Source organism: Hyperolius riggenbachi, chromosome 4 (assembly GCF_040937935.1).
Source record: "Hyperolius riggenbachi isolate aHypRig1 chromosome 4, aHypRig1.pri, whole genome shotgun sequence".
In the NCBI taxonomy this organism is placed as follows: Eukaryota; Metazoa; Chordata; class Amphibia; order Anura; family Hyperoliidae; genus Hyperolius; species Hyperolius riggenbachi.
The window spans coordinates 50,310,979-50,336,966 of NC_090649.1; the positions used below are offsets into that span (position 1 = coordinate 50,310,979).

A 25,988-nucleotide genomic window follows, 5' to 3' on the forward strand; every position below is an offset into this window, starting at 1 on the left:
CACCTCACTAAGCATCTGCAGCAGGAAACATTGGCGCTTCCGGTATGGGATCCAGTAGCGGAAGGGGGCCTTAGCAGTTTGTAGAAGAAAAGCTGGAGATGCCAGGGATTGAACCCGGGGTCTCATACATGCAAAGCATGCGCTCTACCACTGAGCTACATCCCCTTTGACGTTCGCTATGGAGATGCACAATGAGTAGATTCGTACGGCACACCACTTTTCAGAATCTACCTGCTGTCATTGAGTACCTGTTAAATGGCAAGTTCTATCAATGGTACAGGTTTCTCTGCCTGAAATTATGTTAAAGCTTGATAAGATCCTCTAAAAACTTGGCTTCTCAAGCAGGTTGCTTAAGGGGTAATATTGGATGTTAAACTCTCATTCATGCCAATCATTCATTTCCTAACCTCTTCTTGTCATCTTTATCTCTTCCATCACTTCCTGACTCTTGATGCTGCTTAATTGCTTGCAAAGGCCTGGATTAAATCCTGCATTGAATCTTAAATCATCCTCCTGTGTGGCCTAAAAGAAAAAGTCTGGTACACACCATGCAATTTCCCATCAGACAGATGGGTCGATAGATAATCTTCGACAGATCCGATCGGATTTCCGATCGATTTTCTGATCACTTCAATGCAAATCGATCAGAAAAACGATCGGAAATCAGATCGGACCTGATCTATTCGACCCATCTATCTGGCGGGAAATTGCATAGTGTGTACGAGGCTGAAGTGCATTTTATTGGCTCTATTCCAAGGTGCATAGCGTTTGCATGAAAGTCAGAAATATTGACACCTCACTAAGCATCTGTAACAGGAAACATTGGCGCTTCCGGTATGGGATCCATTAGCGCAAGGGGGACTTTGCAGTTTGTAGAAGAAAAGCTGGAGATGCCGGGGATTGAACCCGGGGCCTCATACATGCGAAGCATGCGCTCTACCTCTGAGCTACATCCCCCAATGCTGTTAGCAGCATCGTGGTACCTCAGCAGGCCTTTATCTCCTACAGCAGAAAATGGTAATTAGCAGCTGTTTAAGTTGGAAAGTGATGTTACGGATCATTTTTAAAATTTTTCAGTAAATCCGCATTTGGCTAAGGGCCAATTTTTTCCCCACAAAATAGGTGGAACCTTTCATTTCACGAACAATAAGAGTTTGCATTAAAGTCAGAATTGTTGACACCTCACTAAGCATCTGCAGCAGGAAACATTGGCGCTTCCGGTATGGGATCCAGTAGCGGAAGGGGGCCTTAGCAGTTTGTAGAAGAAAAGCTGGAGATGCCGGGGATTTAACCCGGGGCCTCATACATGCAAAACATGCGCTCTACCACTGAGCTACATCCCCTTTGACGTTCGCTATGGAGATGCACAATGAGTAGATTCGTACGGCACACCACTTTTCAGAATCTACCTGCTGTCATTGAGTACCTGGTAAATGGCAAGTTCTATCAATGGTACAGGTTTCTCTGCCTGAAATTATGTTAAAGCTTGATAAGATCCTCTAAAAACTTGGCTTCTCAAGCAGGTTGCTTAAGGGGTAATATTGGATGTTAAACTCTCATTCATGCCAATCATTCATTTCCTAACCTCTTCTTGTCATCTTTATCTCCTCCATCACTTCCTGACTCTTGATGCTGCTTAATTGCTTGCAAGGGCCTGGATTAAATCCTGCATTGAATCTTAAATCATCCTCCTGTGTGGCCCAAAAGAAAAAGTCTGGTACACACCATGCAATTTCCCATCAGACAGATGGGTCGATAGATAATCTTCGACAGATCCGATCGGATTTCCGATCGATTTTCTGATCACTTCAATGCAAATCGATCGGAAATCAGATCGGACCTGATCTATTCGACCCATCTATCTGGCGGGAAATTGCATAGTGTGTACGAGGCTGAAGTGCATTTTATTGGCTCTATTCCAAGGTGCATAGCGTTTGCATGAAAGTCAGAAATATTGACACCTCACTAAGCATCTGTAACAGGAAACATTGGCGCTTCCGGTATGGGATCCATTAGCGCAAGGGGGACTTTGCAGTTTGTAGAAGAAAAGCTGGAGATGCCGGGGATTGAACCCAGGGCCTCATACATGCGAAGCATGCGCTCTACCTCTGAGCTACATCCCCCAATGCTGTCAGCAGCATCGTGGTACCTCAGCAGGCCTTTATCTCCTACAGCAGAAAATGGTAATTAGCAGCTGTTTAAGTTGGAAAGTGATGTTACGGATCATTTTTAAAATTTTTCAGTAAATCCGCATTTGGCTAAGGGCCAATTTTTTTCCTACAAAATAGGTGGAACCTTTCATTTCACGAACAATAAGAGTTTGCATTAAAGTCAGAATTGTTGACACCTCACTAAGCATCTGCAGCAGGAAACATTGGCGCTTCCGGTATGGGATCCAGTAGCGGAAGGGGGCCTTAGCAGTTTGTAGAAGAAAAGCTGGAGATGCCAGGGATTGAACCCGGGGCCTCATACATGCAAAGCATGCGCTCTACCACTGAGCTACATCCCCTTTGACGTTAGCTATGGAGATGCACAATGAGTAGATTCGTACGGCACACCACTTTTCAGAATCTACCTGCTGTCATTGAGTACCTGGTAAATGGCAAGTTCTATCAATGGTACAGGTTTCTCTGCCTGAAATTATGTTAAAGCTTGATATGATCCTCTAAAAACTTGGCTTCTCAAGCAGGTTGCTTAAGGGGTAATATTGGATGTTAAACTCTCATTCATGCCAATCATTCATTTCCTAACCTCTTCTTGTCATCTTTATCTCCTCCATCACTTCCTGACTCTTGATGCTGCTTAATTGCTTGCAAAGGCCTGGATTAAATCCTGCATTGAATCTTAAATCATCCTCCTGTGTGGCCTAAAAGAAAAAGTCTGGTACACACCATGCAATTTCCCATCAGACAGATGGGTCGATAGATAATCTTCGACAGATCCGGTCGGATTTCCGATCGATTTTCTGATCACTTCAATGCAAATCGATCAGAAAAACGATCGGAAATCAGATCGGACCTGATCTATTCGACCCATCTATCTGGCGGGAAATTGCATAGTGTGTACGAGGCTGAAGTGCATTTTATTGGCTCTATTCCAAGGTGCATAGCGTTTGCATGAAAGTCAGAAATATTGACACCTCACTAAGCATCTGTAACAGGAAACATTGGCGCTTCCGGTATGGGATCCATTAGCGCAAGGGGGACTTTGCAGTTTGTAGAAGAAAAGCTGGAGATGCTGGGGATTGAACCCGGGGCCTCATACATGCGAAGCATGCGCTCTACCTCTGAGCTACATGCCCCAATGCTGTTAGCAGCATCGTGGTACCTCAGCAGGCCTTTATCTCCTACAGCAGAAAATGGTAATTAGCAGCTGTTTAAGTTGGAAAGTGATGTTACGGATCATTTTTAAAATTTTTCAGTAAATCCGCATTTGGCTAAGGGCCAATTTTTTCCCCACAAAATAGGTGGAACCTTTCATTTCACGAACAATAAGAGTTTGCATTAAAGTCAGAATTGTTGACACCTCACTAAGCATCTGCAGCAGGAAACATTGGCGCTTCCGGTATGGGATCCAGTAGCGGAAGGGGGCCTTAGCAGTTTGTAGAAGAAAAGCTGGAGATGCCGGGGATTTAACCCGGGGCCTCATACATGCAAAACATGCGCTCTACCACTGAGCTACATCCCCTTTGACGTTCGCTATGGAGATGCACAATGAGTAGATTCGTACGGCACACCACTTTTCAGAATCTACCTGCTGTCATTGAGTACCTGGTAAATGGCAAGTTCTATCAATGGTACAGGTTTCTCTGCCTGAAATTATGTTAAAGCTTGATAAGATCCTCTAAAAACTTGGCTTCTCAAGCAGGTTGCTTAAGGGGTAATATTGGATGTTAAACTCTCATTCATGCCAATCATTCATTTCCTAACCTCTTCTTGTCATCTTTATCTCCTCCATCACTTCCTGACTCTTGATGCTGCTTAATTGCTTGCAAGGGCCTGGATTAAATCCTGCATTGAATCTTAAATCATCCTCCTGTGTGGCCTAAAAGAAAAAGTCTGGTACACACCATGCAATTTCCCATCAGACAGATGGGTCGATAGATAATCTTCGACAGATCCGATCGGATTTCCGATCGATTTTCTGATCACTTCAATGCAAATCGATCGGAAATCAGATCGGACCTGATCTATTCGACCCATCTATCTGGCGGGAAATTGCATAGTGTGTACGAGGCTGAAGTGCATTTTATTGGCTCTATTCCAAGGTGCATAGCGTTTGCATGAAAGTCAGAAATATTGACACCTCACTAAGCATCTGTAACAGGAAACATTGGCGCTTCCGGTATGGGATCCATTAGCGCAAGGGGGACTTTGCAGTTTGTAGAAGAAAAGCTGGAGATGCCGGGGATTGAACCCAGGGCCTCATACATGCGAAGCATGCGCTCTACCTCTGAGCTACATCCCCCAATGCTGTCAGCAGCATCGTGGTACCTCAGCAGGCCTTTATCTCCTACAGCAGAAAATGGTAATTAGCAGCTGTTTAAGTTGGAAAGTGATGTTACGGATCATTTTTAAAATTTTTCAGTAAATCCGCATTTGGCTAAGGGCCAATTTTTTTCCTACAAAATAGGTGGAACCTTTCATTTCACGAACAATAAGAGTTTGCATTAAAGTCAGAATTGTTGACACCTCACTAAGCATCTGCAGCAGGAAACATTGGCGCTTCCGGTATGGGATCCAGTAGCGGAAGGGGGCCTTAGCAGTTTGTAGAAGAAAAGCTGGAGATGCCAGGGATTGAACCCGGGGCCTCATACATGCAAAGCATGCGCTCTACCACTGAGCTACATCCCCTTTGACGTTCGCTATGGAGATGCACAATGAGTAGATTCGTACGGCACACCACTTTTCAGAATCTACCTGCTGTCATTGAGTACCTGGTAAATGGCAAGTTCTATCAATGGTACAGGTTTCTCTGCCTGAAATTATGTTAAAGCTTGATATGATCCTCTAAAAACTTGGCTTCTCAAGCAGGTTGCTTAAGGGGTAATATTGGATGTTAAACTCTCATTCATGCCAATCATTCATTTCCTAACCTCTTCTTGTCATCTTTATCTCCTCCATCACTTCCTGACTCTTGATGCTGCTTAATTGCTTGCAAAGGCCTGGATTAAATCCTGCATTGAATCTTAAATCATCCTCCTGTGTGGCCTAAAAGAAAAAGTCTGGTACACACCATGCAATTTCCCATCAGACAGATGGGTCGATAGATAATCTTCGACAGATCCGGTCGGATTTCCGATCGATTTTCTGATCACTTCAATGCAAATCGATCAGAAAAACGATCGGAAATCAGATCGGACCTGATCTATTCGACCCATCTATCTGGCGGGAAATTGCATAGTGTGTACGAGGCTGAAGTGCATTTTATTGGCTCTATTCCAAGGTGCATAGCGTTTGCATGAAAGTCAGAAATATTGACACCTCACTAAGCATCTGTAACAGGAAACATTGGCGCTTCCGGTATGGGATCCATTAGCGCAAGGGGGACTTTGCAGTTTGTAGAAGAAAAGCTGGAGATGCTGGGGATTGAACCCGGGGCCTCATACATGCGAAGCATGCGCTCTACCTCTGAGCTACATGCCCCAATGCTGTCAGCATCGTCGTGGTACCTCAGCAGGCCTTTATCTCCTACAGCAGAAAATGGTAATTAGCAGCTGTTTAAGTTGGAAAGTGATGTTACGGATCATTTTTAAAATTTTTCAGTAAATCCGCATTTGGCTAAGGGCCAATTTTTTTTCCCACAAAATAGGTGGAACCTTTCATTTCACGAACAATAAGAGTTTGCATTAAAGTCAGAATTGTTGACACCTCACTAAGCATCTGCAGCAGGAAACATTGGCGCTTCCGGTATGGGATCCAGTAGCGGAAGGGGGCCTTAGCAGTTTGTAGAAGAAAAGCTGGAGATGCCAGGGATTGAACCCGGGGCCTCATACATGCAAAGCATGCGCTCTACCACTGAGCTACATCCCCTTTGACGTTCGCTATGGAGATGCACAATGAGTAGATTCGTACGGCACACCACTTTTCAGAATCTACCTGCTGTCATTGAGTACCTGGTAAATGGCAAGTTCTATCAATGGTACAGGTTTCTCTGCCTGAAATTATGTTAAAGCTTGATATGATCCTCTAAAAACTTGGCTTCTCAAGCAGGTTGCTTAAGGGGTAATATTGGATGTTAAACTCTCATTCATGCCAATCATTCATTTCCTAACCTCTTCTTGTCATCTTTATCTCCTCCATCACTTCCTGACTCTTGATGCTGCTTAATTGCTTGCAAAGGCCTGGATTAAATCCTGCATTGAATCTTAAATCATCCTCCTGTGTGGCCTAAAAGAAAAAGTCTGGTACACACCATGCAATTTCCCATCAGACAGATGGGTCGATAGATAATCTTCGACAGATCCGGTCGGATTTCCGATCGATTTTCTGATCACTTCAATGCAAATCGATCAGAAAAACGATCGGAAATCAGATCGGACCTGATCTATTCGACCCATCTATCTGGCGGGAAATTGCATAGTGTGTACGAGGCTGAAGTGCATTTTATTGGCTCTATTCCAAGGTGCATAGCGTTTGCATGAAAGTCAGAAATATTGACACCTCACTAAGCATCTGTAACAGGAAACATTGGCGCTTCCGGTATGGGATCCATTAGCGCAAGGGGGACTTTGCAGTTTGTAGAAGAAAAGCTGGAGATGCCGGGGATTGAACCCGGGGCCTCATACATGCGAAGCATGCGCTCTACCTCTGAGCTACATCCCCCAATGCTGTCAGCAGTGTCGTGGTACCTCAGCAGGCCTTTATCTGCTACAGCAGAAAATGGTAATTAGCAGCTGTTTAAGTTGGAAAGTGATGTTACGGATCATTTTTAAAATTTTTCAGTAAATCCGCATTTGGCTAAGGGCCAATTTTTTTCCCACAAAATAGGTGGAACCTTTCATTTCACGAACAATAAGAGTTTGCATTAAAGTCAGAATTGTTGACACCTCACTAAGCATCTGCAGCAGGAAACATTGGCGCTTCCGGTATGGGATCCAGTAGCGGAAGGGGGCCTTAGCAGTTTGTAGAAGAAAAGCTGGAGATGCCGGGGATTGAACCCGGGGCCTCATACATGCAAAGCATGCGCTCTACCACTGAGCTACATCCCCTTTGACGTTCGCTATGGAGATGCACAATGAGTAGATTCGTACGGCACACCACTTTTCAGAATCTACCTGCTGTCATTGAGTACCTGGTAAATGGCAAGTTCTATCAATGGTACAGGTTTCTCTGCCTGAAATTATGTTAAAGCTTGATATGATCCTCTAAAAACTTGGCTTCTCAAGCAGGTTGCTTAACCTGCTGGGCGGTCTGGACGAGCTCGGCTCGTCCAGTACCGCCGGAGCCTGCCGCTCAGGCCCTGCTGGGCCGATTTGTCTCAAATAAAAAGCAGCACACGCAGCCGGCACTTTGCCAGCCGCGTGTGCTGCCTGATCGCCGCCGCTCTGCGGCGATCCGCCGCGAGCAGCGGCGAAAGAGGGTCCCCCCAGCCGCCTAAGCCCAGCGTAGCCGGAACAAAAAGTTCCGGCCAGCGCTAAGGGCTGGATCGGAGGCGGCTGACGTCAGGACGTCGGCTGACGTCGATGACGTCACTCCGCTCGTCGCTATGGCGACGATGTAAGCAAAACAAGGAAGGCCGCTCATTGCGGCCTTCCTTGTTTATTCTGGGCGCCGGAGGCGATCGGAAGAACGCCTCCGGAGCGCCCTCTAGTGGGCTTTCATGCAGCCAACTTTTAGTTGGCTGCATGAAATAGTTTTTTTTTTATTAAAAAAAACCCCTCCCGCAGCCTGCCTGGCGATCTTAATAGAACGCCAGGCAGGTTAAGGGGTAATATTGGATGTTAAACTCTCATTCATGCCAATCATTCATTTCCTAACCTCTTCTTGTCATCTTTATCTCCTCCATCACTTCCTGACTCTTGATGCTGCTTAATTGCTTGCAAAGGCCTGGATTAAATCCTGCATTGAATCTTAAATCATCCTCCTGTGTGGCCTAAAAGAAAAAGTCTGGTACACACCATGCAATTTCCCATCAGACAGATGGGTCGATAGATAATCTTCGACAGATCCGATCGGATTTCCGATCGATTTTCTGATCACTTCAATGCAAATCGATCAGAAAAACGATCGGAAATCAGATCGGACCTGATCTATTCGACCCATCCATCTGGCGGGAAATTGCATAGTGTGTACGAGGCTGAAGTGCATTTTATTGGCTCTATTCCAAGGTGCATAGCGTTTGCATGAAAGTCAGAAATATTGACACCTCACTAAGCATCTGTAACAGGAAACATTGGCGCTTCCGGTATGGGATCCATTAGCGCAAGGGGGACTTTGCAGTTTGTAGAAGAAAAGCTGGAGATGCCAGGGATTGAACCCGGGGCCTCATACATGCGAAGCATGCGCTCTACCTCTGAGCTACATCCCCCAATGCTGTCAGCAGTGTCGTGGTACCTCAGCAGGCCTTTATCTCCTACAGCAGAAAATGGTAATTAGCAGCTGTTTAAGTTGGAAAGTGATGTTACGGATCATTTTTAAAATTTTTCAGTAAATCCGCATTTGGCTAAGGGCCAATTTTTTTCCCACAAAATAGGTGGAACCTTTCATTTCACGAACAATAAGAGTTTGCATTAAAGTCAGAATTGTTGACACCTCACTAAGCATCTGCAGCAGGAAACATTGGCGCTTCCGGTATGGGATCCAGTAGCGGAAGGGGGCCTTAGCAGTTTGTAGAAGAAAAGCTGGAGATGCCGGGGATTGAACCCAGGGCCTCATACATGCAAAGCATGCGCTCTACCACTGAGCTACATCCACTTTGACGTTCGCTATGGAGATGCACAATGAGTAGATTCGTACGGCACACCACTTTTCAGAATCTACCTGCTGTCATTGAGTACCTGGTAAATGGCAAGTTCTATCAATGGTACAGGTTTCTCTGCCTGAAATTATGTTAAAGCTTGATATGATCCTCTAAAAACTTGGCTTCTCAAGCAGGTTGCTTAAGGGGTAATATTGGATGTTAAACTCTCATTCATGCCAATCATTCATTTCCTAACCTCTTCTTGTCATCTTTATCTCCTCCATCACTTCCTGACTCTTGATGCTGCTTAATTGCTTGCAAAGGCCTGGATTAAATCCTGCATTGAATCTTAAATCATCCTCCTGTGTGGCCTAAAAGAAAAAGTCTGGTACACACCATGCAATTTCCCATCAGACAGATGGGTCGATAGATAATCTTCGACAGATCCGATCGGATTTCCGATCGATTTTCTGATCACTTCAATGCAAATCGATCAGAAAAACGATCGTAAATCAGATCGGACCTGATCTATTCGACCCATCTATCTGGCGGGAAATTGCATAGTGTGTACGAGGCTGAAGTGCATTTTATTGGCTCTATTCCAAGGTGCATAGCGTTTGCATGAAAGTCAGAAATATTGACACCTCACTAAGCATCTGTAACAGGAAACATTGGCGCTTCCGGTATGGGATCCATTAGCGCAAGGGGGACTTTGCAGTTTGTAGAAGAAAAGCTGGAGATGCCGGGGATTGAACCCGGGGCCTCATACATGCGAAGCATGCGCTCTACCTCTGAGCTACATCCCCCAATGCTGTCAGCAGTGTCGTGGTACCTCAGCAGGCCTTTATCTCCTACAGCAGAAAATGATAATTAGCAGCTGTTTAAGTTGGAAAGTGATGTTACGGATCATTTTTAAAATTTTTCAGTAAATCCGCATTTGGCTAAGGGCCAATTTTTTTCCCACAAAATAGGTGGAACCTTTCATTTCACGAACAATAAGAGTTTGCATTAAAGTCAGAATTGTTGACACCTCACTAAGCATCTGCAGCAGGAAACATTGGCGCTTCCGGTATGGGATCCAGTAGCGGAAGGGGGCCTTAGCAGTTTGTAGAAGAAAAGCTGGAGATGCCGGGGATTGAACCCGGGGCCTCATACATGCAAAGCATGCGCTCTACCACTGAGCTACATCCCCTTTGACGTTCGCTATGGAGATGCACAATGAGTAGATTCGTACGGCACACCACTTTTCAGAATCTACCTGCTGTCATTGAGTACCTGGTAAATGGCAAGTTCTATCAATGGTACAGGTTTCTCTGCCTGAAATTATGTTAAAGCTTGATATGATCCTCTAAAAACTTGGCTTCTCAAGCAGGTTGCTTAAGGGGTAATATTGGATGTTAAACTCTCATTCATGCCAATCATTCATTTCCTAACCTCTTCTTGTCATCTTTATCTCCTCCATCACTTCCTGACTCTTGATGCTGCTTAATTGCTTGCAAAGGCCTGGATTAAATCCTGCATTGAATCTTAAATCATCCTCCTGTGTGGCCTAAAAGAAAAAGTCTGGTACACACCATGCAATTTCCCATCAGACAGATGGGTCGATAGATAATCTTCGACAGATCCGATCGGATTTCCGATCGATTTTCTGATCACTTCAATGCAAATCGATCAGAAAAACGATCGTAAATCAGATCGGACCTGATCTATTCGACCCATCTATCTGGCGGGAAATTGCATAGTGTGTACGAGGCTGAAGTGCATTTTATTGGCTCTATTCCAAGGTGCATAGCGTTTGCATGAAAGTCAGAAATATTGACACCTCACTAAGCATCTGTAACAGGAAACATTGGCGCTTCCGGTATGGGATCCATTAGCGCAAGGGGGACTTTGCAGTTTGTAGAAGAAAAGCTGGAGATGCCGGGGATTGAACCCGGGGCCTCATACATGCGAAGCATGCGCTCTACCTCTGAGCTACATCCCCCAATGCTGTCAGCAGTGTCGTGGTACCTCAGCAGGCCTTTATCTCCTACAGCAGAAAATGGTAATTAGCAGCTGTTTAAGTTGGAAAGTGATGTTACGGATCATTTTTAAAATTTTTCAGTAAATCCGCATTTGGCTAAGGGCCAATTTTTTTCCCACAAAATAGGTGGAACCTTTCATTTCACGAACAATAAGAGTTTGCATTAAAGTCAGAATTGTTGACACCTCACTAAGCATCTGCAGCAGGAAACATTGGCGCTTCCGGTATGGGATCCAGTAGCGGAAGGGGGCCTTAGCAGTTTGTAGAAGAAAAGCTGGAGATGCCGGGGATTGAACCCGGGGCCTCATACATGCAAAGCATGCGCTCTACCACTGAGCTACATCCACTTTGACGTTCGCTAAGGAGATGCACAATGAGTAGATTCGTACGGCACACCACTTTTCAGAATCTACCTGCTGTCATTGAGTACCTGGTAAATGGCAAGTTCTATCAATGGTACAGGTTTCTCTGCCTGAAATTATGTTAAAGCTTGATATGATCCTCTAAAAACTTGGCTTCTCAAGCAGGTTGCTTAAGGGGTAATATTGGATGTTAAACTCTCATTCATGCCAATCATTCATTTCCTAACCTCTTCTTGTCATCTTTATCTCCTCCATCACTTCCTGACTCTTGATGCTGCTTAATTGCTTGCAAAGGCCTGGATTAAATCCTGCATTGAATCTTAAATCATCCTCCTGTGTGGCCTAAAAGAAAAAGTCTGGTACACACCATGCAATTTCCCATCAGACAGATGGGTCGATAGATAATCTTCGACAGATCCGATCGAATTTCCGATCGATTTTCTGATCACTTCAATGCAAATCGATCAGAAAAACGATCGGACCTGATCTATTCGACCCATCTATCTGGCGGGAAATTGCATAGTGTGTACGAGGCTGAAGTGCATTTTATTGGCTCTATTCCAAGGTGCATAGCGTTTGCATGAAAGTCAGAAATATTGACACCTCACTAAGCATCTGTAACAGGAAACATTGGCGCTTCCGGTATGGGATCCATTAGCGCAAGGGGGACTTTGCAGAAGAAAAGCTGGAGATGCTGGGGATTGAACCCAGGGCCTCATACATGCGAAGCATGCGCTCTACCTCTGAGCTACATCCCCCAATGCTGTCAGCAGTGTCGTGGTACCTCAGCAGGCCTTTATCTCCTACAGCAGAAAATGGTAATTAGCAGCTGTTTAAGTTGGAAAGTGATGTTACGGATCATTTTTAAATTTTTTCAGTAAATCCGCATTTGGCTAAGGGCCAATTTTTTTCCCACAAAATAGGTGGAACCTTTCATTTCACGAACAATAAGAGTTTGCATTAAAGTCAGAATTGTTGACACCTCACTAAGCATCTGCAGCAGGAAACATTGGCGCTTCCGGTATGGGATCCAGTAGCGGAAGGGGGCCTTAGCAGTTTGTAGAAGAAAAGCTGGAGATGCCGGGGATTGAACCCGGGGCCTCATACATGCAAAGCATGCGCTCTACCACTGAGCTACATCCCCTTTGACGTTCGCTATGGAGATGCACAATGAGTAGATTCGAACGGCACACCACTTTTCAGAATCTACCTGCTGTCATTGAGTACCTGGTAAATGGCAAGTTCTATCAATGGTACAGGTTTCTCTGCCTGAAATTATGTTAAAGCTTGATATGATCCTCTAAAAACTTGGCTTCTCAAGCAGGTTGCTTAACCATTTCCGGACCGCAGTGATAGAGATCTACGCCCTGTTTTGATGGGCTCCTGGCTGGCAAGGCGTAGATCTCTATCACCGGCGCCGCCGCTCCCCGCCGCGATCGCGCGCACCGAACCGGCTGCACTTAGCTGTCTTATGACAGCTAAGGCTTCCGGGTATCGGCAGGAGCCGTCACTGATTGGCTCCCTGCCGTGTGATCGCTGTGAGCCAATCACAGCGATCACCCTCCGAAAGGCAACATAGTTGCCGTTCCGCCTCCCTCTCCGCCTCCCTCTCCCTGTCACTGTGGATCTTGTGTGACAGGGAGAGACGCACAGCCTGCAGCCGTGACAGGCTGTGCGATTTTAGTGTAAAAATAAACTTTTTTCCAGCTCTCCCCCCCCCATGTATCCCTTGATCCCCTCCCATTCCCAACCACCTATATATAGATCTATATATATATATATATATATAGATCTATATATATATATATATATAGATCTATATATATATATATATATATATATATATATAGAGATATAGAGATATATATATATATATATATATATAGATCTATATATATATAGATCTATATATATATATAGATCTATATATATATAGATCTGTATATATATATATAGATCTATATATATATATATATAGATCTATATATATAAATAGATCTATATATATATATAGATCTATATATATATAGATCTATATATATATAGATCTATATATATATATATATAGATATATATATATATATATATATATATATATATATATATATATATATTACTGGATTGTGATTTTAACCACTTGCCGGCCGCCCCTACATAGGGGCGGCGGCAAAGTGGAGCCCGCAACGACCGCGCAATACGCCGATCGGCGGCGGCTCGTTGCGGACTAGCTGCCGGGGATCGCACGCTGGATGTGCCCACCCGCGACGTCAACCCGCCAGCCAATTAGCAGCGGCGGCGGGTTGTTAACCCCCGATCTTCCGCATGTAAAGCGGATAATACGCTTTGTAATGTATACAAAGCGTATTATACAGGCTGCCTCCTGCCCTGGTGGTCCCAGTGATTAAGGGACCACCAGGGCAGGTTGCAGCCCTCCTAGTAAGTACCCAAGCACACTGATCCTGCCCCCTGATCGCCCACTGCACCCATCAGACCCCCCCTGCCCACCCCTGGGACACCTGTTTGCACCCAATCACCCCCCTAATCACCCATTAATCACTCCCTGTCACTATCTCAACGCTATTTTTTAGATTAGGTCCTAAACTGCCCCCTTGGGGCTCCTGAACACACCCCCCCCCACACCCTTAGATCCTCCCTAGACCCTCCCCCCTGTGTACTGTATACATCTATTCTTCCCTATAATCACCCACTGATCACCTGTCAATCACCCATCAATCACCCCCTGTCACCACCTGTCACTGCCACCCATCAGATCAGACCCTAACCTGCCTTTTGTGGGCACCTGATCACCCACCCACCCCCTCAGATTGCGTGCAGACCCACCCTCAGATCACCTCTGAAAGTGCATTGTTTACATCTGTTCTCCCCTCTAATCATCCACTGATCACCCATCAATCACCCCGTCACCACCTGTCACTGCTACCCATCAGATCAGACACTAATCTGCCCCTTGCGGGCACCCAATCACCTGCCCACACCCTAAATTAGCCCCCCAGACCCCCTCTGATCAACTCACCAGTGCATTGCTTGCATATATTCTCCTCTGTAATCACCTACTGATCACCTATCAACCACCCCGTCACCCCCTGTCACCACCTGTCACTGCTACCCATCAGATCAGGCCCTAATATGCCCCCTGCAGGCTTCTGATCACCCGGCCAAACCCTCACCCGCCCCACCGCAGTGACAGAAATTTTTTTTCTGATCACTGCTGGTACGACTTAATTGCCATGTCCAGGTCATGATTTGAGAACATTCCTGCACTTCAGTGCCAATACAACCTGTCATCTAAGAAGCCACCCTGCTTATGACCGGTTCCACAAAATTCGGCCCCTCATAGACCACCTGTCATCAAAATTTGCAGATGCTTATACCCCTGAACAGTCATTTTGAGGCATTTGGTTTCCAGACTACTCCTCGTGGTTTTGGGCCCCTAAAATGCCAGGGCAGTATAGGAACCCCACAAGTGACCCCATTTTAGAAAGAAGACACCCCAAGGTATTCCGTTAGGTGTATGACGAGTTCATAGAAGATTTTATTTTTTGTCATAAGTTAGCGGAAATTGATTTGTATTGTTTTTTTTCACAAAGTGTCATTTTCCACTAACTTGTGACAAAAAATAAAATCTTCTATGAACTCACCATACACCTAACGGAATACCTTGGGGTGTCTTCTTTCTAAAATGGGGTCACTTGTGGGGTTTCTATACTGCCCTGGCATTTTAGGGGCCCTAAACCGTGAGGAGTAGTCTAGAAACCAAATGCCTCAAAATTACCTGTGAATAGGACGTTGGGCCCCATAGCGCACCTAGGCTGCAAAAAAGTGTCACACATGTGATATCGCCGTACTCAGGAGAAGTAGTATAATGTGTTTTGGGGTGTATTTTTACACATACCCATGCTGGGTGGGAGAAATCTCTCTGTAAAGGGACAATTGTGTGTAAAAAAAATCAAAACATTTTAATTTACAGAGATATTTCTCCCACCCAGCATGGGTATGTGTAAAAATACACCCCAAAACACATTATACTACTTCTCCTGAGTACGGCGATACCACATGTGTGACACTTTTTTGCAACCTAGGTGCGCTAAGAGGCCCAACGTCCTATGAGTACCTTTAGAATTTCACAGGTCATTTTGAGGCATTTGGTTTCTAGACTACTCCTCACGGTTTAGGGCCCCTAAAATGCCAGGGCATTATAGGAACCCCACAAGTGACCCCATTTTAGAAAAAAGACACCCCAAGGTATTCAATTAGGTGTATGGGGAATTCATAGAAGATTTTATTTTTTGTCACAAGTTAGTGGAAAATGACACTTTGTGAAAAAAACAATAAAAATCAATTTCCGCTAACTTGTGAAAAAAAAATGAAATCTTCTATGAACTCCCCATACTACTAACGGAATACCTTGGGGTGTCTTCTTTCTAAAATGGGGTCACTTGTAGGGTTCCTATACTGTCCTGGCATTTTAGGGGCCCTAAACCGTGAGGAGTAGTCTAGAAAATAAATGCCTCAAAATGACCTGTGAAATCCTAAAGGTACTCATAGGACTTTGGGCCCCTTAGCGCAGTTAGGGTGCAAAAAAGTGTCACACATGTGGTATCGCCGTACTCAGGAGAAGTAGTATAATGTGTTTTGGGGTGTATTTTTACACATACCCATGCTGGGTGGGAGAAATATCTCTGTAAATGGACAATTGTGTGTAAAAAAATCAAAAGAAATCTCATTTACAGAGATATTTCTCCCACCCATCATGGGTATGTGTAAAAATACACCCCAAAACACATTATACTATTTCTCCTGAGTAAGGCGATACCACATGTGTGACATTTCTTTTGCAGCCTAGGTGCGCTAAGGGGCCCAAAGTCCTATGAGCACCTTTAGGCTTTACAGGGGTGCTTACAATTTAGCACCCCCCAAAATGCCAGGACAATAAACACACCCCACAAATGACCCCATTTTGGAAACTAGACACTTCAAGGTATTCAGAGAGGGGCATGGTGAGTCCGTGGCAGATTTCATTTTTTTTTTGTCACCAGATAGCAGAAATGGAAACTTTTTTTTATTTATTTTTTTTGTCACAAAGTGTCATTTTCCGCTAACTTGTGACAAAAGATAAAATCTTCTATGAACTCACCATGCCTCTTAGTGAATACTTTGGGGTGTCTTCTTTCCAAAATGGGGTCATTTGGGGGGTATTTATACTATCCTGGAATTCTAGCACCTCATGAAACCTGACAGGTGCTCAGAAATGAGAGAGATGCTTCAAAATGGGAAAATTCAATTTTTGCACCATAGTTTGTAAACGCTATAATTTTTACCCAAACCAATAAATATACACTGAATGGATTTTTTTTAATCAAAAACATGTTTGTCCACATTTTTCGCGCTGCATGTATACAGAAATTTTACTTTATTTGAAAAATGTCAGCACAGAAAGTTAAAAAAATCATTTTTTTGCCAAAATTCATGTCTTTTTTGATGAATAGAATAAAAAGTAAAAATCGCAGCACCAATCAAATAGCACCAAAAGAAAGCTGTATTAGTGACAAGAAAAGGAGGTAAAATTCATTTAGATGGTAGCTTGTATGACTGAGCAATAAACCATTTAAGCTGCAGTGGTCTGAATGGAAAAAAGGCTCTGGTCCTTAAGGGTGAAAAGACTGCGGTCCTTAAGTGGTTAAGGGGTAATATTGGATGTTAAACTCTCATTCATGCCAATCATTCATTTCCTAACCTCTTCTTGTCATCTTTATCTCCTGCATCACTTCCTGACTCTTGATGCTGCTTAATTGCTTGCAAAGGCCTGGATTAAATCCTGCATTGAATCTTAAATCATCCTCCTGTGTGGCCTAAAAGAAAAAGTCTGGTACACACCATGCAATTTCCCATCAGACAGATGGGTCGATAGATAATCTTCGACAGATCCGATCGGATTTCCGATCGATTTTCTGATCACTTCAATGCAAATCGATCCGAAAAACGATCGGAAATCAGATCGGACCTGATCTATTCGACCCATCTATCTGGCGGGAAATTGCATAGTGTGTACGAGGCTGAAGTGCATTTTATTGGCTCTATTCCAAGGTGCATAGCGTTTGCATGAAAGTCAGAAATATTGACACCTCACTAAGCATCTGTAACAGAAAACATTGGCGCTTCCGGTATGGGATCCATTAGCGCAAGGGGGACTTTGCAGTTTGTAGAAGAAAAGCTGGAGATGCCAGGGATTGAACCCGGGGCCTCATACATGCGAAGCATGCGCTCTACCTCTGAGCTACATCCCCCAATGCTGTCAGCAGCGTCGTGGTACCTCAGCAGGCCTTTATCTCCTACAGCAGAAAATGGTAATTAGCAGCTGTTTGTGTTGGAAAGTGATGTTACGGATCATTTTTAAAATTTTTCAGTATATCCGCATTTGGCTAAGGGACAATTTTTTTCCCACAAAATAGGTGGAACCTTTCATTTCACGAACAATAAGAGTTTGCATTAAAGTCAGAATTGTTGACACCTCACTAAGCATCTGCAGCAGGAAACATTGGCGCTTCCGGTATGGGATCCAGTAGCGGAAGGGGGCCTTAGCAGTTTGTAGAAGAGAAGTTGGAGATGCCGGGTATTGAACCCGGGGCCTCATACATGCAAAGCATGCGCTCTACCACTGAGCTACATCCCCTTTGACGTTCGCTATGGAGATGCACAATGAGTAGATTCGTACGGCACACCACTTTTCAGAATCTACCTGCTGTCATTGAGTACCTGGTAAATGGCAAGTTCTATCAATGGTACAGGTTTCTCTGCCTGAAATTATGTTAAAGCTTGATATGATCCTCTAAAAACTTGGCTTCTCAAGCAGGTTGCTTAAGGGGTAATATTGGATGTTAAACTCTCATTCATGCCAATCATTCATTTCCTAACCTCTTCTTGTCATCTTTATCTCCTCCATCACTTCCTGACTCTTGATGCTGCTTAATTGCTTGCAAAGGCCTGGATTAAATCCTGCATTGAATCTTAAATCATCCTCCTGTGTGGCCTAAAAGAAAAAGTCTGGTACACACCATGCAATTTCCCATCAGACAGATGGGTCGATAGATAATCTTCGACAGATCCGATCGGATTTCCGATCGATTTTCTGATCACTTCAATGCAAATCGATCAGAAAAACGATCGTAAATCAGATCGGACCTGATCTATTCGACCCATCTATCTGGCGGGAAATTGCATAGTGTGTACGAGGCTGAAGTGCATTTTATTGGCTCTATTCCAAGGTGCATAGCGTTTGCATGAAAGTCAGAAATATTGACACCTCACTAAGCATCTGTAACAGGAAACATTGGCGCTTCCGGTATGGGATCCATTAGCGCAAGGGGGACTTTGCAGTTTGTAGAAGAAAAGCTGGAGATGCCGGGGATTGAACCCGGGGCCTCATACATGCGAAGCATGCGCTCTACCTCTGAGCTACATCCCCCAATGCTGTCAGCAGTGTCGTGGTACCTCAGCAGGCCTTTATCTCCTACAGCAGAAAATGATAATTAGCAGCTGTTTAAGTTGGAAAGTGATGTTACGGATCATTTTTAAAATTTTTCAGTAAATCCGCATTTGGCTAAGGGCCAATTTTTTTCCCACAAAATAGGTGGAACCTTTCATTTCACGAACAATAAGAGTTTGCATTAAAGTCAGAATTGTTGACACCTCACTAAGCATCTGCAGCAGGAAACATTGGCGCTTCCGGTATGGGATCCAGTAGCGGAAGGGGGCCTTAGCAGTTTGTAGAAGAAAAGCTGGAGATGCCGGGGATTGAACCCGGGGCCTCATACATGCAAAGCATGCGCTCTACCACTGAGCTACATCCCCTTTGACGTTCGCTATGGAGATGCACAATGAGTAGATTCGTACGGCACACCACTTTTCAGAATCTACCTGCTGTCATTGAGTACCTAGTAAATGGCAAGTTCTATCAATGGTACAGGTTTCTCTGCCTGAAATTATGTTAAAGCTTGATATGATCCTCTAAAAACTTGGCTTCTCAAGCAGGTTGCTTAAGGGGTAATATTGGATGTTAAACTCTCATTCATGCCAATCATTCATTTCCTAACCTCTTCTTGTCATCTTTATCTCCTCCATCACTTCCTGACTCTTGATGCTGCTTAATTGCTTGCAAAGGCCTGGATTAAATCCTGCATTGAATCTTAAATCATCCTCCTGTGTGGCCTAAAAGAAAAAGTCTGGTACACACCATGCAATTTCCCATCAGACAGATGGGTCGATAGATAATCTTCGACAGATCCGATCGGATTTCCGATCGATTTTCTGATCACTTCAATGCAAATCGATCAGAAAAACGATCGTAAATCAGATCGGACCTGATCTATTCGACCCATCTATCTGGCGGGAAATTGCATAGTGTGTACGAGGCTGAAGTGCATTTTATTGGCTCTATTCCAAGGTGCATAGCGTTTGCATGAAAGTCAGAAATATTGACACCTCACTAAGCATCTGTAACAGGAAACATTGGCGCTTCCGGTATGGGATCCATTAGCGCAAGGGGGACTTTGCAGTTTGTAGAAGAAAAGCTGGAGATGCCGGGGATTGAACCCGGGGCCTCATACATGCGAAGCATGCGCTCTACCTCTGAGCTACATCCCCCAATGCTGTCAGCAGTGTCGTGGTACCTCAGCAGGCCTTTATCTCCTACAGCAGAAAATGGTAATTAGCAGCTGTTTAAGTTGGAAAGTGATGTTACGGATCATTTTTAAAATTTTTCAGTAAATCCGCATTTGGCTAAGGGCCAATTTTTTTCCCACAAAATAGGTGGAACCTTTCATTTCACGAACAATAAGAGTTTGCATTAAAGTCAGAATTGTTGACACCTCACTAAGCATCTGCAGCAGGAAACATTGGCGCTTCCGGTATGGGATCCAGTAGCGGAAGGGGGCCTTAGCAGTTTGTAGAAGAAAAGCTGGAGATGCCGGGGATTGAACCCGGGGCCTCATACATGCAAAGCATGCGCTCTACCACTGAGCTACATCCCCTTTGACGTTCGCTATGGAGATGCACAATGAGTAGATTCGTACGGCACACCACTTTTCAGAATCTACCTGCTGTCATTGAGTACCTGGTAAATGGCAAGTTCTATCAATGGTACAGGTTTCTCTGCCTGAAATTATGTTAAAGCTTGATATGATCCTCTAAAAACTTGGCTTCTCAAGCAGGTTGCTTAAGGGATAATATTGGATGTTAAACTCTCATTCATGCCAATCATTCATTTCCTAACCTCTTCTTGTCATCTTTATCTCCTCCATCACTTCCTGACTCTTGATGCTGCTTAATTGCTTGCAAAGGCCTGGATTAAATCCTGCATTGAATCTTAAATCATCCTCCTGTGTGGCCTAAAAGAAAAAGTCTGGTACACACCATGCAATTTCCCATCAGACAGATGGGTCGATAGATAATCTTCGACAGATCCGATCGGATTTCCGATCGATTTTCTGATCACTTCAATGCAAATCGATCAGAAAAACGATCGGACCTGATCTATTCGACCCATCTATCTGGCGGGAAATTGCATAGTGTGTACGAGGCTGAAGTGCATTTTATTGGCTCTATTCCAAGGTGCATAGCGTTTGCATGAAAGTCAGAAATATTGACACCTCACTAAGCATCTGTAACAGGAAACATTGGCGCTTCCGGTATGGGATCCATTAGCGCAAGGGGGACTTTGCAGTTTGTAGAAGAAAAGCTGGAGATGCTGGGGATTGAACCCAGGGCCTCATACATGCGAAGCATGCGCTCTACCTCTGAGCTACATCCCCCAATGCTGTCAGCAGTGTCGTGGTACCTCAGCAGGCCTTTATCTCCTACAGCAGAAAATGGTAATTAGCAGCTGTTTAAGTTGGAAAGTGATGTTACGGATCATTTTTAAATTTTTTCAGTAAATCCGCATTTGGCTAAGGGCCAATTTTTTTCCCACAAAATAGGTGGAACCTTTCATTTCACGAACAATAAGAGTTTGCATTAAAGTCAGAATTGTTGACACCTCACTAAGCATCTGCAGCAGGAAACATTGGCGCTTCCGGTATGGGATCCAGTAGCGGAAGGGGGCCTTAGCAGTTTGTAGAAGAAAAGCTGGAGATGCCGGGGATTGAACCCGGGGCCTCATACATGCAAAGCATGCGCTCTACCACTGAGCTACATCCCCTTTGACGTTCGCTATGGAGATGCACAATGAGTAGATTCGAACGGCACACCACTTTTCAGAATCTACCTGCTGTCATTGAGTACCTGGTAAATGGCAAGTTCTATCAATGGTACAGGTTTCTCTGCCTGAAATTATGTTAAAGCTTGATATGATCCTCTAAAAACTTGGCTTCTCAAGCAGGTTGCTTAAGGGGTAATATTGGATGTTAAACTCTCATTCATGCCAATCATTCATTTCCTAACCTCTTCTTGTCATCTTTATCTCCTGCATCACTTCCTGACTCTTGATGCTGCTTAATTGCTTGCAAAGGCCTGGATTAAATCCTGCATTGAATCTTAAATCATCCTCCTGTGTGGCCTAAAAGAAAAAGTCTGGTACACACCATGCAATTTCCCATCAGACAGATGGGTCGATAGATAATCTTCGACAGATCCGATCGGATTTCCGATCGATTTTCTGATCACTTCAATGCAAATCGATCAGAAAAACGATCGGAAATCAGATCGGACCTGATCTATTCGACCCATCTATCTGGCGGGAAATTGCATAGTGTGTACGAGGCTGAAGTGCATTTTATTGGCTCTATTCCAAGGTGCATAGCGTTTGCATGAAAGTCAGAAATATTGACACCTCACTAAGCATCTGTAACAGAAAACATTGGCGCTTCCGGTATGGGATCCATTAGCGCAAGGGGGACTTTGCAGTTTGTAGAAGAAAAGCTGGAGATGCCAGGGATTGAACCCGGGGCCTCATACATGCGAAGCATGCGCTCTACCTCTGAGCTACATCCCCCAATGCTGTCAGCAGCGTCGTGGTACCTCAGCAGGCCTTTATCTCCTACAGCAGAAAATGGTAATTAGCAGCTGTTTACGTTGGAAAGTGATGTTACGGATCATTTTTAAAATTTTTCAGTATATCCGCATTTGGCTAAGGGACAATTTTTTTCCCACAAAATAGGTGGAACCTTTCATTTCACGAACAATAAGAGTTTGCATTAACCTGCCTGGCGTTCTATTAAGATCGCCAGGCAGGCTGCGGGAGGGTTTTTTTTTAATAAAAAAAAAACTATTTCATGCAGCCAACTGAAAGTTGGCTGCATGAAAGCCCACTAGAGGGCGCTCCGGAGGCGATCTTCCGATCGCCTCCGGCGCCCAGAATAAACAAGGAAGGCCGCAATGAGCGGCCTTCCTTGTTTTGCTTATATCGTCGCCATAGCGACGAGCGGAGTGACGTCATCGACGTCAGCCGACGTCGTGACGTCAGCCGCCTCCGATCCAGCCCTTAGCGCTGGCCGGAACTTTTTGTTCCGGCTGCGCAGGGCTCAGGCGGCTAGGGGGGCCCTCTTTCGCCGCTGCTCGCGGCGAATCGCCGCAGAGCGGCGGCGATCAGGCAGCACACGCGGCTGGCAAAGTGCCGGCTGCGTGTGCTGCTTTTTATTTCAGCCAAATCGGCCCAGCAGGGCCTGAGCGGCAGCCTCCGGCGGTACTGGACGAGCTGAGCTCGTCCAGACCGCCCAGCAGGTTAAAGTCAGAATTGTTGACACCTCACTAAGCATCTGCTGCAGGAAACATTGGCGCTTCCGGTATGGGATCCATTAGCGCAAGGGGGACTTTGCAGTTTGTAGAAGAAAAGCTGGAGATGCCGGGGATTGAACCCGGGGCCTCATACATGCGAAGCATGCGCTCTACCTCTGAGCTACATCCCCCAATGCTGTCAGCAGCATCGTGGTACCTCAGCAGGCCTTTATCTCCTACAGCAGAAAATGGTAATTAGCAGCTGTTTAAGTTGGAAAGTGATGTTACGGATCATTTTTAAAATTTTTCAGTAAATCCGCATTTGGCTAAGGGCCAATTTTTTTCCCACAAAATAGGTGGAACCTTTCATTTCACGAACAATAAGAGTTTGCATTAAAGTCAGAATTGTTGACACCTCACTAAGCATCTGCAGCAGGAAACATTGGCGCTTCCGGTATGGGATCCAGTAGCGGAAGGGGGCCTTAGCAGTTTGTAGAAGAGAAGCTGGAGATGCCAGGGATTGAACCCGGGGCCTCATACATGCAAAGCATGCGCTCTACCACTGAGCTACATCCCCTTTGACGTTCGCTATGGAGATGCACAATGAGTAAATTCGTACGGCACACCACTTTTCAGAATCTACCTGCTGTCATTGAGTACCTGGTAAATGGCAAGTTCTATCAATGGTACAGGTTTCTCTGCCTGAAATTATGTTAAAGCTTGATATGACCCTCTAAAAACTTGGCTTCTCAAGCAGGTTGCTTAAGGGGTAATATTGGATGTTAAACTCTCATTCATGCCAATCATTCATTTCCTAACCTCTTCTTGTCATCTTTATCTCCTCCATCACTTCCTGACTCTTGATGCTGCTTAATTGCTTGCAAAGGCCTGGATTAAATCCTGCATTGAATCTTAAATCATCCTCCTGTGTGGCCTAAAAGAAAAAGTCTGGTACACACCATGCAATTTCCCATCAGACAGATGGGTCGATAGATAATCTTCGACAGATCCGATCGATTTTCTGATCACTTCAATGCAAATCGATCAGAAAAACGATCGGAAATGATCTATTCGACCCATCTATCTGGCGGGAAATTGCATAGTGTGTACGAGGCTGAAGTGCATTTTATTGGCTCTATTCCAAGGTGCATAGCGTTTGCATGAAAGTCAGAAATATTGACACCTCACTAAGCATCTGTAACAGGAAACATTGGCGCTTCCGGTATGACATCCATTAGCGCAAGGGGGACTTTGCAGTTTGTAGAAGAAAAGCTGGAGATGCCGGGGATTGAACCCGGGGCCTCATACATGCGAAGCATGCGCTCTACCTCTGAGCTACATCCCCCAATGCTGTCAGCGGAATCGTGGTACCTCAGCAGGCCTTTATCTCCTACAGCAGAAAATGGTAATTAGCAGCTGTTTAAGTTGGAAAGTGGTGTTATGGATCATTTTTAAAATTTTTCAGTAAATCCGCATTTGGCTAAGGGCCAATTTTTTTCCCACAAAATAGGTGGAACCTTTCATTTCACGAACAATAAGAGTTTGCATTAAAGTCAGAATTGTTGACACCTCACTAAGCATCTGCAGCAGGAAACATTGGCGCTTCCGGTATGGGATCCAGTAGCGGAAGGGGGCCTTAGCAGTTTGTAGAAGAAAAGCTGGAGATGCCAGGGATTGAACCCGGGGCCTCATACATGCAAAGCATGCGCTCTACCACTGAGCTACATCCCCTTTGACGTTCGCTATGGAGATGCACAATGAGTAGATTCGTACGGCACACCACTTTTCAGAATCTACCTGCTGTCATTGAGTACCTGGTAAATGGCAAGTTCTATCAATGGTACAGGTTTCTCTGCCTGAAATTATGTTAAAGCTTGATAAGATCCTCTAAAAACTTGGCTTCTCAAGCAGGTTGCTTAAGGGGTAATATTGGATGTTAAACTCTCATTCATGCCAATCATTCATTTCCTAACCTCTTCTTGTCATCTTTATCTCCTCCATCACTTCCTGACTCTTGATGCTGCTTAATTGCTTGCAAGGGCCTGGATTAAATCCTGCATTGAATCTTAAATCATCATCCTGTGTGGCCTAAAAGAAAAAGTCTGGTACACACCATGCAATTTCCCATCAGACAGATGGGTCGATAGATAATCTTCGACAGATCCGATCGGATTTCCGATCGATTTTTTGATCACTTCAATGCAAATCGATCAGAAAAACGATCGGAAATTATCTATTCGACCCATCTATCTGGCGGGAAATTGCATAGTGTGTACGAGGCTGAAGTGCATTTTATTGGCTCTATTCCAAGGTGCATAGCGTTTGCATGAAAGTCAGAAATATTGACACCTCACTAAGCATCTGTAACAGGAAACATTGGCGCTTCCGGTATGGGATCCATTAGCGCAAGGGGGACTTTGCAGTTTGTAGAAGAAAAGCTGGAGATGCTGGGGATTGAACCCAGGGCCTCATACATGCGAAGCATGCGCTCTACCTCTGAGCTACATCCCCCAATGCTGTCAGCAGTGTCATGGTACCTCAGCAGGCCTTTATCTCCTACAGCAGAAAATGGTAATTAGCAGCTGTTTAAGTTGGAAAGTGATGTTACGGATCATTTTTAAATTTTTTCAGTAAATCCGCATTTGGCTAAGGGCCAATTTTTTTCCCACAAAATAGGTGGAACCTTTCATTTCACGAACAATAAGAGTTTGCATTAAAGTCAGAATTGTTGACACCTCACTAAGCATCTGCAGCAGGAAACATTGGCGCTTCCGGTATGGGATCCAGTAGCGGAAGGGGGCCTTAGCAGTTTGTAGAAGAAAAGCTGGAGATGCCAAGGATTGAACCCGGGGCCTCATACATGCGAAGCATGCGCTCTACCTCTGAGCTACATCCCCCAATGCTGTCAGCAGCGTCGTGGTACCTCAGCAGGCCTTTATCTCCTACAGCAGAAAATGGTAATTAGCAGCTGTTTA

General features: G+C 44.6%; 36 non-coding genes across 36 annotated transcripts; all 36 read right to left on the reverse strand.

Moving 5' to 3' along the window:
* Positions 1-93: 93 nt before the first annotated feature.
* TRNAA-UGC (transfer RNA alanine (anticodon UGC)) lies at positions 94-165 on the reverse strand. Its single transcript has one exon. It is a non-coding gene; the product is annotated as a tRNA-Ala (tRNA).
* Positions 166-885: 720 nt separating this feature from the next.
* On the reverse strand, positions 886-957 carry TRNAA-CGC (transfer RNA alanine (anticodon CGC)). The gene has a single exon. It is a non-coding gene; the product is annotated as a tRNA-Ala (tRNA).
* Positions 958-1,271: 314 nt separating this feature from the next.
* TRNAA-UGC (transfer RNA alanine (anticodon UGC)) lies at positions 1,272-1,343 on the reverse strand. The gene has a single exon. It is a non-coding gene; the product is annotated as a tRNA-Ala (tRNA).
* A 708-nt stretch (positions 1,344-2,051) lies between these two features.
* On the reverse strand, positions 2,052-2,123 carry TRNAA-CGC (transfer RNA alanine (anticodon CGC)). The gene has a single exon. It is a non-coding gene; the product is annotated as a tRNA-Ala (tRNA).
* A 314-nt stretch (positions 2,124-2,437) lies between these two features.
* TRNAA-UGC (transfer RNA alanine (anticodon UGC)) lies at positions 2,438-2,509 on the reverse strand. Its single transcript has one exon. It is a non-coding gene; the product is annotated as a tRNA-Ala (tRNA).
* Positions 2,510-3,229: 720 nt separating this feature from the next.
* On the reverse strand, positions 3,230-3,302 carry TRNAA-CGC (transfer RNA alanine (anticodon CGC)). Its single transcript has one exon. It is a non-coding gene; the product is annotated as a tRNA-Ala (tRNA).
* Positions 3,303-3,615: 313 nt separating this feature from the next.
* Positions 3,616-3,687, reverse strand: TRNAA-UGC (transfer RNA alanine (anticodon UGC)). Its single transcript has one exon. It is a non-coding gene; the product is annotated as a tRNA-Ala (tRNA).
* Positions 3,688-4,395: 708 nt separating this feature from the next.
* TRNAA-CGC (transfer RNA alanine (anticodon CGC)) lies at positions 4,396-4,467 on the reverse strand. The gene has a single exon. It is a non-coding gene; the product is annotated as a tRNA-Ala (tRNA).
* A 314-nt stretch (positions 4,468-4,781) lies between these two features.
* TRNAA-UGC (transfer RNA alanine (anticodon UGC)) lies at positions 4,782-4,853 on the reverse strand. The gene has a single exon. It is a non-coding gene; the product is annotated as a tRNA-Ala (tRNA).
* Positions 4,854-5,573: 720 nt separating this feature from the next.
* Positions 5,574-5,646, reverse strand: TRNAA-CGC (transfer RNA alanine (anticodon CGC)). The gene has a single exon. It is a non-coding gene; the product is annotated as a tRNA-Ala (tRNA).
* Positions 5,647-5,960: 314 nt separating this feature from the next.
* Positions 5,961-6,032, reverse strand: TRNAA-UGC (transfer RNA alanine (anticodon UGC)). The gene has a single exon. It is a non-coding gene; the product is annotated as a tRNA-Ala (tRNA).
* A 720-nt stretch (positions 6,033-6,752) lies between these two features.
* TRNAA-CGC (transfer RNA alanine (anticodon CGC)) lies at positions 6,753-6,824 on the reverse strand. The gene has a single exon. It is a non-coding gene; the product is annotated as a tRNA-Ala (tRNA).
* Positions 6,825-7,138: 314 nt separating this feature from the next.
* Positions 7,139-7,210, reverse strand: TRNAA-UGC (transfer RNA alanine (anticodon UGC)). The gene has a single exon. It is a non-coding gene; the product is annotated as a tRNA-Ala (tRNA).
* Positions 7,211-8,457: 1,247 nt separating this feature from the next.
* On the reverse strand, positions 8,458-8,529 carry TRNAA-CGC (transfer RNA alanine (anticodon CGC)). Its single transcript has one exon. It is a non-coding gene; the product is annotated as a tRNA-Ala (tRNA).
* Positions 8,530-8,843: 314 nt separating this feature from the next.
* Positions 8,844-8,915, reverse strand: TRNAA-UGC (transfer RNA alanine (anticodon UGC)). Its single transcript has one exon. It is a non-coding gene; the product is annotated as a tRNA-Ala (tRNA).
* A 720-nt stretch (positions 8,916-9,635) lies between these two features.
* Positions 9,636-9,707, reverse strand: TRNAA-CGC (transfer RNA alanine (anticodon CGC)). Its single transcript has one exon. It is a non-coding gene; the product is annotated as a tRNA-Ala (tRNA).
* A 314-nt stretch (positions 9,708-10,021) lies between these two features.
* TRNAA-UGC (transfer RNA alanine (anticodon UGC)) lies at positions 10,022-10,093 on the reverse strand. Its single transcript has one exon. It is a non-coding gene; the product is annotated as a tRNA-Ala (tRNA).
* A 720-nt stretch (positions 10,094-10,813) lies between these two features.
* Positions 10,814-10,885, reverse strand: TRNAA-CGC (transfer RNA alanine (anticodon CGC)). Its single transcript has one exon. It is a non-coding gene; the product is annotated as a tRNA-Ala (tRNA).
* Positions 10,886-11,199: 314 nt separating this feature from the next.
* On the reverse strand, positions 11,200-11,271 carry TRNAA-UGC (transfer RNA alanine (anticodon UGC)). The gene has a single exon. It is a non-coding gene; the product is annotated as a tRNA-Ala (tRNA).
* A 701-nt stretch (positions 11,272-11,972) lies between these two features.
* Positions 11,973-12,044, reverse strand: TRNAA-CGC (transfer RNA alanine (anticodon CGC)). The gene has a single exon. It is a non-coding gene; the product is annotated as a tRNA-Ala (tRNA).
* Positions 12,045-12,358: 314 nt separating this feature from the next.
* On the reverse strand, positions 12,359-12,430 carry TRNAA-UGC (transfer RNA alanine (anticodon UGC)). Its single transcript has one exon. It is a non-coding gene; the product is annotated as a tRNA-Ala (tRNA).
* A 5,089-nt stretch (positions 12,431-17,519) lies between these two features.
* Positions 17,520-17,591, reverse strand: TRNAA-CGC (transfer RNA alanine (anticodon CGC)). The gene has a single exon. It is a non-coding gene; the product is annotated as a tRNA-Ala (tRNA).
* A 314-nt stretch (positions 17,592-17,905) lies between these two features.
* TRNAA-UGC (transfer RNA alanine (anticodon UGC)) lies at positions 17,906-17,977 on the reverse strand. The gene has a single exon. It is a non-coding gene; the product is annotated as a tRNA-Ala (tRNA).
* A 720-nt stretch (positions 17,978-18,697) lies between these two features.
* TRNAA-CGC (transfer RNA alanine (anticodon CGC)) lies at positions 18,698-18,769 on the reverse strand. Its single transcript has one exon. It is a non-coding gene; the product is annotated as a tRNA-Ala (tRNA).
* Positions 18,770-19,083: 314 nt separating this feature from the next.
* Positions 19,084-19,155, reverse strand: TRNAA-UGC (transfer RNA alanine (anticodon UGC)). Its single transcript has one exon. It is a non-coding gene; the product is annotated as a tRNA-Ala (tRNA).
* Positions 19,156-19,875: 720 nt separating this feature from the next.
* On the reverse strand, positions 19,876-19,947 carry TRNAA-CGC (transfer RNA alanine (anticodon CGC)). The gene has a single exon. It is a non-coding gene; the product is annotated as a tRNA-Ala (tRNA).
* A 314-nt stretch (positions 19,948-20,261) lies between these two features.
* On the reverse strand, positions 20,262-20,333 carry TRNAA-UGC (transfer RNA alanine (anticodon UGC)). Its single transcript has one exon. It is a non-coding gene; the product is annotated as a tRNA-Ala (tRNA).
* Positions 20,334-21,041: 708 nt separating this feature from the next.
* Positions 21,042-21,113, reverse strand: TRNAA-CGC (transfer RNA alanine (anticodon CGC)). Its single transcript has one exon. It is a non-coding gene; the product is annotated as a tRNA-Ala (tRNA).
* A 314-nt stretch (positions 21,114-21,427) lies between these two features.
* TRNAA-UGC (transfer RNA alanine (anticodon UGC)) lies at positions 21,428-21,499 on the reverse strand. Its single transcript has one exon. It is a non-coding gene; the product is annotated as a tRNA-Ala (tRNA).
* Positions 21,500-22,219: 720 nt separating this feature from the next.
* Positions 22,220-22,291, reverse strand: TRNAA-CGC (transfer RNA alanine (anticodon CGC)). Its single transcript has one exon. It is a non-coding gene; the product is annotated as a tRNA-Ala (tRNA).
* An 841-nt stretch (positions 22,292-23,132) lies between these two features.
* On the reverse strand, positions 23,133-23,204 carry TRNAA-CGC (transfer RNA alanine (anticodon CGC)). The gene has a single exon. It is a non-coding gene; the product is annotated as a tRNA-Ala (tRNA).
* Positions 23,205-23,518: 314 nt separating this feature from the next.
* On the reverse strand, positions 23,519-23,590 carry TRNAA-UGC (transfer RNA alanine (anticodon UGC)). Its single transcript has one exon. It is a non-coding gene; the product is annotated as a tRNA-Ala (tRNA).
* A 696-nt stretch (positions 23,591-24,286) lies between these two features.
* On the reverse strand, positions 24,287-24,358 carry TRNAA-CGC (transfer RNA alanine (anticodon CGC)). The gene has a single exon. It is a non-coding gene; the product is annotated as a tRNA-Ala (tRNA).
* A 314-nt stretch (positions 24,359-24,672) lies between these two features.
* On the reverse strand, positions 24,673-24,744 carry TRNAA-UGC (transfer RNA alanine (anticodon UGC)). Its single transcript has one exon. It is a non-coding gene; the product is annotated as a tRNA-Ala (tRNA).
* Positions 24,745-25,452: 708 nt separating this feature from the next.
* On the reverse strand, positions 25,453-25,524 carry TRNAA-CGC (transfer RNA alanine (anticodon CGC)). The gene has a single exon. It is a non-coding gene; the product is annotated as a tRNA-Ala (tRNA).
* Positions 25,525-25,838: 314 nt separating this feature from the next.
* On the reverse strand, positions 25,839-25,910 carry TRNAA-CGC (transfer RNA alanine (anticodon CGC)). Its single transcript has one exon. It is a non-coding gene; the product is annotated as a tRNA-Ala (tRNA).
* Positions 25,911-25,988: the final 78 nt, after the last annotated feature.